This window comes from Octopus bimaculoides, chromosome 19 (assembly GCF_046866305.1).
Source record: "Octopus bimaculoides isolate indiv1 chromosome 19, ASM4686630v1, whole genome shotgun sequence".
NCBI lineage: Eukaryota > Metazoa > Mollusca > Cephalopoda > Octopoda > Octopodidae > Octopus > Octopus bimaculoides.
The window spans coordinates 23,175,379-23,187,848 of NC_142946.1; the positions used below are offsets into that span (position 1 = coordinate 23,175,379).

At 34.8% G+C, this 12,470-nt stretch overlaps 1 long non-coding RNA gene across 1 annotated transcript in view; it reads right to left on the reverse strand.

Annotated features, from left to right (window-relative positions):
* The window catches only part of LOC106873100 (uncharacterized), a 73,992-nt gene that overhangs the window by 15,351 nt on the left and 46,171 nt on the right, over positions 1–12,470 (reverse strand). The gene's annotated exons all lie outside the window — the stretch shown is intronic.

Consider the following 12,470-nt stretch of genomic DNA (forward strand, 5'->3'; position numbering starts at 1 on the left):
ATAGAAAAATTACTATAATTAATAATAAAAGAATAAAAATTATAGATAGAATTCTACGTTATGCTTAATCGAAGCTTAGATATTTTACATCGCTATAATTAATTACTTACTCATTATATTAAGCACTTTAATAAAAATTAACCTTATTATATAATAATTAATTAAGAAATTATTATAATTAATAACTGAAATATTAGAATATATGTGGAGCAGTAGTGGTAGTAGTAGTAGTAGTAGTAGTAGTAGTAGTAGTAGTAGTAGTAGTAGTAGCAGCAGCAGTAGCACCATCAGTAGTAGCAGCAGCGGTAGTAGTAGTAGTAGTAGTAGTAGTAGTAGTAGTAGTAGTAGTAGTAGTAGTAGTAGCAGCAGCAGCAGCAGCAGCAGCAGTAGCAGCAGCAGCGGTAGTAGTAGTAGTAGTAGTAGTAGTAGTAGTAGTAGTAGTAGTAGTAGTGCTGTTGGTTTATGTTGAGTAATCTAAACTGAAATTGCCTTATGTCGAGGTAGATAACTGATGAAAGAAGAGAATATGAATAGAGAGGACGCAAAGGAAATAAACTTTTACAATAAATAAACTTATAGAATGGGGAAAAGAATCAAAGCCACATAAAGGAGCAAGTAAGGTGGAGATGAGGGAAGATGGTGCATGTGTAGGTGGGATCTGTCGAAATGGATTAGTCAACGGTTTTACATGCAACCGAGTTCGTAACACGATATCTATGTGTTTGTATAACTATATGCACTTTAGTGGATAATGACGAGTTGGCTTCTCTGGAGATGGATGCTCGTACATATATCTGAATGTGTACGTACATATTCGTTTGTAAATCTATAATTATTTATGTTAGGTTATATAGCATATAATCGTACTATGCGACCTTGTTTTCCTCACTTTCATTATTATTAATAATATGCTGTTTACATTACGTTCTTATGCGTCATACGTTTGCGTTCACGCTATATATTAATGATATACATAATCGACAGAATCAGTATTAGATCAACATAGCATTCTGTATATCATACTTAATGCAAATATATTGTTGAAAGCCTTGAAACTGCGTTATTCCTCTCGGGAAGGCATCTCGTATTGACTTATAAAATTAAAATAGAGAAATGTGTCAGAAGCAGACGGAAAGTGTCTAGCAGTGGTAGTAGTATTTCTAAATACGTATTTCTACTTCCTTTTTGCACTAGAACCCCCACACACACACACACACAAGAAATTTACTTAAATATAATATTACGAAAAAAGAAGTTGAAGTTCTGAAAAATACCAAAAGCTGAATTTTAAAATTCTAGTTTTCATCATACACTTAGTGTTTGGATTACTGGAACTCTTTTAGTAATTATAAAATGTGCTTAAATATTTCTTATCTAAGATAGGGCTCTGCAGCTCAATTTTAGCCATTTCCAATAATTTCCCTTATTTGAAGCCCATCAAATTTTATATTATGTTGTTTAAATGGGAAAACAAAACTTTACTCCAGAACTTGGATCATCTCATCTTAGGACGGTTAGCGAAATATTGCCGCAAACATAATTTTCACTCTTCGTGCAGAAGATACACCACAAATCTCAGCGAGATTACGGGTCCTTTTTCCGCTAGCTTCTTATGTTTTTTCACTTCAGAGATTACAGAGTTCAGAACTCGGAGAAATGTTTCCAACCAAGAAGCACTTTTTCTGACTTGCCACAGGTAATAAAACACACACTTCGTTTTCATTACCATCTTTTGACATTGCAATAATTTATGTCTGGACATCTAAGCCGAACCATTAATCCATATTCACTAAACTTTACTCTAATTTCCAGAAGGTACATTTCCAGAGATACACTAAGATCCATGACAACATATTTTCTGGCTCCAAGACTTTAATTGTTTTGTTTAGTTATGATAATGTTCTAAAGAATTACCAGAAAGGTTGTTTCTTAATTTTCCATTTTCTTAATTAATCTTTCTGCAGCTCACTTTGAGTTTGTCATCTCCTGTTCAGTGACAGGTGATATAAATCCAATCTTTAATTTTCTCGAAGACCCTCTACGGAGCCTGAAAAGCATCAAAATGTGATGATCACCATATATCATATAGGTGCTTGACCATAACAGCATTTTCTAAAGATGATTCCGAAATTGTTCTACAAAAACAACGAAAAAGGAATACAGATGCTGAACAAAGTCAAAAAATGGTACAATCTGAATACAAACTCTATCGCTTTTACTCCAACTAAATCCAGATTGTATGCAGCACAGGGATATATATAGTAAACCCATACAGTTGATGGGTCCATGATTGCAATTCACTATTGCATTCAGGTATGTTTAAGACATTCTCATATGACTAACCACGATAATATGATGGCGGAATTTTCTTATGAAAATCTACACTAGAGTCTGATAGATATTTTTGCTATATGAGAAAAGATGAGAATGAACGTAATGGACAAATATTTATAGCATTTAATTATTGACAGACACCATAGCTTGACTAGTATCTGCAGCAAGCAAACAGATTAGCATTGAACCCCACTCCCTAGACTCGTGATCCCACCTCACACCAGACAACTACCCAGGGTACCCATGCTTTTAGACTGTACTATTCCAACTAAGTACGAGTCGAGACAATGTGAAAGCCTTTTCATGACTACTTAATCTACTAAAAAGAGTAACTAAATCTCCCTCAAATCATATTCTACAATGTTTTATTATATAAAAGGATACATTAAATGATATGGTATTAGACACACTGTCCGAACGCAAGACAGGATGGTTACTTAGTTATGGTTGGAAATTCTTTAACCACCAAGAGCAAAACAGACCTGAATTTAAATAACAACAACAACGACAACAACAACAACAACAGTAATGAGAAGTATTTATTAAATTGTTATAAAGTAGGAATGAAGGATTGGCTCTAGACTAATTCGAATGAACTTCCAGGGTGAATCGCTATCTACTAATGAGCCTCATCACGTGAAATATGACTTATCATTTTAAGAAAACGCTTCTGCCACACTCATTGAACTCTCAGTCACTCCCACAACAACACGTGATAGCATTAATTACATTAATTGCGATACAGAAAGAGTTCTTTGAACATGTGGTGACTGATTGGTCAGTCAGTCACAAATCGCTTTTGTTTTTATAAGTGGTTTGATAAGGAATCAAAATAGACTCATCGATAATATATGAACAGTTTAAATTTAGAATTAGGATATTACGTCGACAAATATTTCATGGGTTGGTTTCTTGGGTCACTGATATTTCGATTAGGGTAAATTTTAATGACTTTACAAATATATTTTTGAAAATCTTAAATTTTCTCAAGAGAGTTGTTGCAACGGAAGCTGGTCGAGTCGACAATGTATCGAACTACTAGCCCAGATTTCTGGTTCATAAAAACCCATAGCCAATCCCTTTACTCTCGTTGATTCAACTTGCATAGCTTTGTAGATGTTAGACTTAATCAGACTTAACACCACCATCTGGCTTCTAAGTTCTTTTAATGGAGTGCATTCAGTTGCAAGCATTGGAACCACGTTTACGGTCAGCTGATAGGCCGCTGTTCTTTCTCCTCTGAGTAACTCATTAACAAAATAGACACTACGTGTAGGTATAACTCACGAACATAAGCAGACAAATAACTATATAACTAACGAACGTTTCGTTACTGTATATTATTGAATTCAATGGCTCTTCTTCTATCAGCCAGTTATTTTCCCACAACTCAACAAAACTGCAGTTAAACATCCAAAATATTAGCAATATTCATGAAGTGAAGTAGTTTCAACCTGGAATTGAAACGAAGTCTTGGATTAAGTTCCAGTCGAAATAAGTTCAATTACAGGATAGTTCTTAGGGGTCTTAATATAAAAGAAGAGTTTGTACTTGTAGCATTCACTGTCCTTTTGAGACCAGTGAAATCAATGTGGTTTAGTTGGTAGACTAAATCCTTTACTGGGTTTAACTCAACTCTACTATCTCTCAGTTTGGTGCCTTTGGACCTATCCTCTTTATTACAAACATTCGGGTCAGGCTTTTGGTCTTAGGATGACTTCCTCTCGTCCTGCCACCAATCTAAGTCGTCACGGGAAAGTTCGTAGGCGTTGTTCTTCTTTCTATAATTAGGCTATTAAAAACAAAGTCAATAACTGCATGGAAATCCTAGGCTGGGAGGGTATTCCAGACAGGTTATTTCTGGAGTAAAAATATTTAATATAGTAGTTAGTACGAGGTCCACAGATGAAAGACATAAACAATATAGATGGCAAAAGGAGAGTAAACGATGGAGTTGTGTTGGCCTAGGTGTAGGTGACACGGCACTAACTAATTCCAAGAAGCAGGAGCCACTGTAGTCGTTGCAGAAATTTCAGAATTAAGAAAATAGCATACCTATAGTTCATATTAGTGAACGACTCCATGTCAGTCAGTCGGGTGGTTTTGGGGGAGGAGAACTGACATTCCCAGCAAGACCGTTTCAGGTGTGGGAGTAGTTTCGTAAGTGAATCTTACTCGAGCTTCAGAGATGATTTTCATTTATTCATTTACTTATTATTTTCTTCACAATATATATGCATCACACCTAACTTTCCAGCACATATCCCACACACCTCATATTATTCAGTATGTGTTTTTACACTCAGATGTATCACATACGCTGCATTTACGTTCCATAACCCTTCCAGAAGTATATATGTTGAAAATAATACTTTAAAGAAAGGGAAAGTGATTAGTTTGCTCGAGAGAAATGTATCAGAGATGATGAAGTAGAAATCAGAGAGATTAGTCTTAAGTTTAGGTGTGGCGTGGATTTGAGTCTTCTTGATATTCACTATTGGACCGAAGCAATCATATATACACAAGTGAAGATGTTGCCTGATTTCCAGAGTCTGACAGAGAACAGTATTATCATCTGCAGACTCAAGTTCTGAAATGAGTTGAATGTTGGTGAGATGATGAGTTGGTGAGATGATGAGTTGGTGAGATGATGAGTTGGTGAGATGATGAGTTGGTGAGATGATGAAAACGGTATCCTATGTCAACACCTGGATTGTCAGAAGAAAAAGTATTGCACACAAATATAAAAAGAGCGTAAGTTCAAGAATATGTGTAAGTTCAATACACATATAATTTGGAACTTCTCAGAAATCTTGTTTTGATGAAAACAAAGCGTGATATACCGTAGTATAGAGCTTGAATTATTAACGTATAGTAGTTTCGACAGCCGAAACGTTGAACAACCATCTATATAGCATCACGTCGTACACATGCTTTTTCAAGATCGTGGAAGACAAGAAAGAGGAGTGTCTATTGCTTTCCGTTTTTTTCTTTGTTTATGTTTTTTTTTTTCTGCCGTTGTCTTACAGAAAATGTCATGTCTATTGTGCCACGAGAGACACGAGAATAGTACTGGGATTTAGGAAAAATCTTCTCTGCGAGGACCTGAAGGCTGTTTAGAAAGAGTCTTACAAATATTTTTCCTGCAATGGAGAATAATGATATCCACTGATAATTTGCACACAACTTTCGATCTTCTTTTCCTTGAAAACGTTAATATTAACTGCATCTTTAATGCCATATATGAGTAGGGAAGATACAGGACTGTTATACAAAATATGGACAAAAATAAAGTTGTAAAAAAGAAATAGGGTCGTCGTTAATAACTTATAAGTCCTTATATTATTAACGTAAGATCGGTAAAACACAAAGTCAACTCTAGCAAAACTGAAACTACAACATAAAGGGGGAATGGGGAGAACATTCAATAGTGTAACACCATTAATCATGGCCACTTGTACTGAAACCCACTTCTCGGTCTTCAATATACTTATTGTAATTCATGACAAGCATTCTTGTTCTTTATCTGACAACGAAACAATGAATATAGATTGGTTGTCATCATGGTCGTTGAACGTTAAACTTCACAGATACAGGGATAATTTCTATGACTAACTATTGATAACATCTCCTATGATTATCTATTCAGTATATTATAATTATCTGTTCTATGTGAGGTTGCAAAGATTGCACTTCGGCTCTAGCAAACGTGCATAGGTGTAGTTCAAGACACGAATGCAGCATGTCTGATAGAAACTGAAGAACTGTGTGTGATACGTACTGAATAATTAACTCTCTCTCTCTCTCTATCTCTCTCTCTCTCTCTCTCTCTCTCTCTCTCTCTCTCTCTCTCTCTCTCTCTGTATATATATATATATATATATATATATACACACACACACACACACACACAAACACACACGCATGTATATTGCCCAGCTCCTGAACTGACAATAATATTATTCATATATAGCTCTGCTGTCAATAGACTTAAAATCAAAAGCCAACAGACAACAAAAATAGAAAGGAAAAAACTGACAAAAAAACAATCTCTCCCCCCCTCTCTCTCTCTCTCTATATATATATATATATCTATCTATCTATCTATCTATCTATATCTCTTTGTAATGTATGAAGAATGGAATAAAGTGTACGCTATACAATACATCGCAAAGAAAATAAATAAATGCGCAAATACTTCTTATGAAAATTCTCATAGATTGCATTTTGCAAGAGATTTTTTTAGAGATAGAATTATAGTCTCACAGGACTTTAGTTTCACAGGATCAAATAGAAAGTGTACATGTAGCAAAGACCTCTCTTGCACTGGATTTTAATTTGATTTTATATTGCAGTTTATGAAAATGTCATGTTACAGGTCGGCATCAATAGTTGGATCTGAGATGAGTGAAATAAAATTGTCCTGAGGTAATGGTATATGGAAAATCTTGAACCAGTTGATGGTAGTGGGAGTTAGTTATTGGTTGCGAACAATCCTGACTATAACTGCAAAACCTACTTATTGCATTCAGATCTTATCGGTTTGGTTACCAGTATTTCAAAAATTAAAGATTACCGAAATTTTTTTAATTTGGCACAATAACTGAATTGCTGGAGTTATTTCATTTTTTTCCAGAAAAATGTTTTAAAAAAGTTATAGAGGTTTAAAGTTTGATCATTTTCACCCAGTCAGGAAACAAGATTTGGAAGCTGTCATTTTGTGCGTGACTGCACATTTTGTCGTCAATATCCTGAAAATAGCAAATGTCAAAATTTGTAAACAACACGTCTCATGTCTCCGGTAATTTTTTTTCATGTAAATAAATGTTTATGTTAATTCAAATAATTTATCCAAAAAATCTTTTTTAGCAGTTATTTTTAGCACACAACACAACCGCCTCAGTGCTCAATGACAAAAAGAAACGAGTAAACAAACATTTAAGCATTCAATATGCATTTAATGCAAATGCTATAAACAATTCATTACAATTTTTAACAGAAAGATTTGGAAGAGTTAGATGAAAGCTCTCCGGTAATTTTCTTTCGTGTAAATCAAAGGTTCTCAACCCATTTTGGCCAAAGCCCCTTTTTGACCCTTGGAGTCACAAATCTCCCCCCCCCACACACACACCTACGAAATATTTTTATTTTTCAATATATTATTTTGCTATCAGCAGATAATGATTAAAAAATAAAGGAAGTCGTTTTACATATGCGCTTGTACACAATCGGGAGTACAAATGTACAAATTGAAATGCAAAACAAAATAGAAGAAAAAAAAAACGAAATAATAAATGTTCTTACGAATAAAAGTTTGGTAATTGCATTTATTTCCACCACGCGACACTTATGAGATCAGCGTGTTGATCTCATATCGAATGAGTGCTCTTTGGTACAAGTAAATACCGATGAAATCATTTCAAACCTTTCCGATTTCCCTTATCAAAATAGCTAGAATTTGTGCAACGATCTGACATATAAGTTATTGTCACCCAGGAAGATGATTTTTTATGCTCAAGAAAGAGAGTGTATTTGATAGAAATTATTGAAATATGCATTTCAGATGAGTAGCAAAAAAAAATCAGCCCCTTTTTAAAATGAAGTGAAAAATCTGAACGTTTGTCATTTTAATCATTCATTTCTTATTCATTTGAACCAAATAATTTATTGAGAAAAAAATTGACAAAAAGTTACAGACCTTTAAAACCCGAAAAACTGTTTATTTTAAGCCAATAATGAACTTTCGTTGTAGCGAATAGTGTCAACGTTAAGGTTGCACCCTGTATAAGGTTGCACCCTGTGTAAGGTTGTACCCTGTGTAAGGTTTTACTCTGTGTAAGGTTGTATCCTGTGTGACCTGTTCGTTGTAGGTTTTTAAATAAAGATTAAATACCTTATAAAGTCATGTTTTTATTTATTTATCTTTTTTTGTTATATTAATGCATTTGTCTGTATCTATTTGGGTAAATTTTTACAAGTGCACCCGTATTAGCAGCTATTTGCGATAAGGGCAGGTCCTTTATCGCAAATAGCTGTTACGTGGTAGCAGAGCATGTTAGAAATAGCAGCCAAATCTTTCCTTTTCTGGATTCCGGGAAACTTCGAGGTTACCCACCACCCTCCCCCATTTCTTTTCCGAAAAAAAAAAAAGAGTCTTGCGGCGGGTTTAGTGGTCAGATACGTTGAATGCATGTAAAAAGTCTGAGGTTTTTCTTTTTTTTTCTTCTTGTCCTTACTGACAAGCGTTCATTATATCCATTGCGAGTGCACCACTAGTACAAGTTCACACGAACCACTTTCTTAGTCATATTGTGCCTAGATTTACTACACTTTTTACTTTAGGGATAACACCCTTTTCTTCGAAATAATATGCAGCATCTACTTCTGTTTTCAATATCTCCTTCAGACTGGTACAGTTAAATGACTTGGATGCGGCCATTCTAGGCTTTTACCAACAAGCAAAAAGTAAACACAGAAAAACTTCACGAAAGGCGAAAAAAATTATAAAAACACAGAAAAACTTCACGAAATATATGTAAGATACTACGAAAATTCACGAAAAATACCGAAAATAAAATTCTAATTGATATAAGCACAGGTAATGTACATTTTATAAAGTTTTCACAAAGATTACAAAATCGAAACGTACAGAGACCACGTGCAGACGAGAAGGTTCAGCACAGTGTGGCAAAATAGAAGATATAAGTCGTCATATGTTGCTATGGTAACCAGCTGCTAATGCTTCGCTGTCTGTTGATTGGCTAAAATTACACAAAGTTTCCAACTTTATTTCCAAATAACACCAGATTCTTTAATTTACGAGATAAAGTAATTGGTTAAATGTAATCAAGATTCGAACACCATCCATAGCCCAAATTTGAAAACAATCTGAGCAAAATTAAAGGAGGCTGATTTTGTGACTCAAACTAACTAGATTCTCTTTTTAAACTGACTGTCGCAGAGATGTGAAAACATGGCTACTACTCGTTAACTTCAAATTAATTTTACCAAAGTTGAGGGTCTTCTAGTGCCTTCAAGTCTCTTAACGCACCCCCCCCCCCCAGCGCTACTTTGCTCCAAAACACCCTTCGAACTCCAAATAGCCCCCGGGGATGGGGCATATGGCCTCCGTTGAGAACCTCTGATGTAAATTAATGTTTATGTTAATTCAAAAATTTACCTGCAAAATCTTATAAAATGACAATCTTCCAAAAGATGTACATATTTATTTGTTATATATATAAAAATAAGAGTGAACAAAATATGCTTAAAAAACAAATATTCAAGCATTAAGAAACAAACATTTAACTTTCAGTTTTAATTTTTGAAATATCCTCCTCTGTTTTCAATGTTTCCATAATAGAAGCGAAGTTACTGGAGCTTGCTGTCATGATCACACTGAACACAGCGTCAAATTTGTCAACACGTTCTTCCTCGCAGAGAAAAGACTTTTCAAAGACTGCTCGGATTCGCTTGTTAGTATAGCAATAGGCACGTTGAGAGACAAAAGAGTTCTCATACTCCGCTTCTTACTATCGAAACAGGCATGAATGTGCCCGTGGTTTACGATTGGCTAAAATTACCAAAATTTTCAAATTTTAATTGCTGATAACTCTTTATTTATTGATTTATAGCGAAAATTACTTTCACGTCATTGGTTAGTCTATAAAAGTGTATCATTACACTGAATATGAAATCAATTCGAACAGAATTGATGCTGGCAGCCAAACCGAGAAGTTCTTTGCATTCTTTTACCTCCTTCCTCTTTCCTCTCCCATTCACAAAAATGTAGCCGAAACCTGCTATCTCTACAATTTTTCCTTCTGAGAGTAATATCTCACTCATGGCAGAAATATCTCGTCTTTCAATGATGATAAGTTCAAGAACTGTTCTTACGTTCCATGTTCAAAACATTAGGTTGACTTATTACCTCTGCCTTCGCTAAGGCGGAGGTATTGTTTTCCGTCGTGTTTGTTTGATAGTTCATGAACAAGATATCTCAAGAACCGCTGGATGGATTCGGATGAAACTTTCAAGGATGTTTGACCTCGCGACTGGCAGGAACTGATTAGAGTTTGGGATCGATCCGGTATCGGACAAGGATTCTGGATTATTTTTCCTGTTTTTTTTTCCATTTTACTTAATTTTTAAGCGCGGTTGGGTTCATTTTTAGTGTTTTCGTTTGTGAGAGCAGTCGAGTTTATTCAGATATTCTCATTTTAAAAATCATCTCTGGTTAATCGTTGAGAGGACGTTGGTATTGACTTGGCGGAGGTTTTCGCTCACTGAGTGCTCTTGCTTAGTTTTCTTAAGGTTTTGACCGCTTAAAGAGTGACCCGCTGAGTACGGTTGCCCAGCCAGGTATCGAAAAGTGGCTTCCGATTTTTAGCCCATATTTTCTTTCTTTATGTCTTTCTCCGTTTGTGGTGGACAGTAGCATTCCTAAATAGAGCTGCTCTGACATAGAAGTAAGACCAGAACTCCCTAACAGTCACTGGGACTTGAGGAAGTGGCTGTTGCACATCTGCAACCAATGCATAAGTCTAGGCAAGAAATCTTTAGCAACATTGAATCTGCTTCTACCGTCCTTAAGCCGTTGCTGTGGGACTTTTCAAATAAAATAAAATAAAATAAAAATAAATAAACATAAATATAAAATTGCTCCAAAACTGACTGAAATGTTGAAGGGAATATCAGTGGGAAGAAATGTCGATAGCGTAGATTTGTTTACGGTAGATCTCATCTTGCCAGAAAGTGACACACACATATAGATGCAGAACCATCCTTTGCAGTACTAGGTAATGAAATGGCAACGTGCTCGAGACAAAAACTGCCCATTCGGTTGTTGTCTCGAGTGACGCTTTCTTAGCCAGTTCGTTTGCTGTTGGCCTCTTCTGCCACTTCAAAGTTATTGAGACGACAGCCATTGTTGTCTAAAACCGCTTATTCAGCCGTCGAAGCCTTGAACATCATTTATTATTACACACATCCGGGCGCACGCACACACACACACACAAACAAACACACACACATTCATATATATATATATATATATATATATATATATATATATATATATATATATATATATAGAACAAAACAAAACAGGAAATTGGAAATTGTTTGGTACTATTTATTCTCCATTCTACGTGTTTCATTTGCTAATAGTAATTTGACATGTTATATACACATGTAAGGAAGTTTCTACTAGAAATTCTTCAAACAGCTAAATTAAATAATATATAATAATACATAAATATATATGATTTAATTTCTTTCTGAAAAATTTTTAATAGGAAATTCCTTACATGTCTATCCAACATGTAACGCTTTGTAATCCCTATTAGTAAATGAAACACGTGTAATGGTGAATAAATACCAAAAAATACCTATTTTGTTATACAATACCTCAGCATATATTTCCCTAATTCTAAGTTTTAATCTGTATTTAAATATTGTGGTTACATATTGATTGTAGTAATGGAATAAGCAGATGTGCTTCAAGAGGAAACAGCTGGGATACATCCAAACTACCTACCTACTTACCTACACATACACACACACACACATACACACACACACACATACACACACATACACACGCACGCACTGGAAAAGAACGATTGAATTTAACAATGGGCGATTGCTACTTTATTTTATCAAGCATTAGTTTTCCACAATTTTTTATCTCCTTAATTGTGCAAGAAAAATTATCTTTCAAAGGTCTCGATAAGTGGGTCAGTGTGTCCTTGTGATATGACTGAATGCTATTATATTACTATAGATTTTCAATAGATACTTTTTATTACAGTTAGGTATAAATCGGTGTAGTAGGCATTTTGATATGATGTCCAGTAGTAAAGTGTTAAACTTGATCATGTTTTAATGCAGATTTATTTTACCCCTTTTTTTAATCGTGTGAGTAGGTTCTCTCTACCTTTACAAATCCTTTGCTTGTCCCCGCTCCAGCCTGAAACTCCTTTGTTCTTACTCACATTTTAGTGGAATATACATAATACAATATAAGTCAAGTCTGCCTAATATACCAACAGATATGCATAAAGAAAAACAGTTGCCTATTTGTAGTTATTCCTTGCCTTCGGACAATGATGAAATTTTCCTCAAAGCATGTAAAT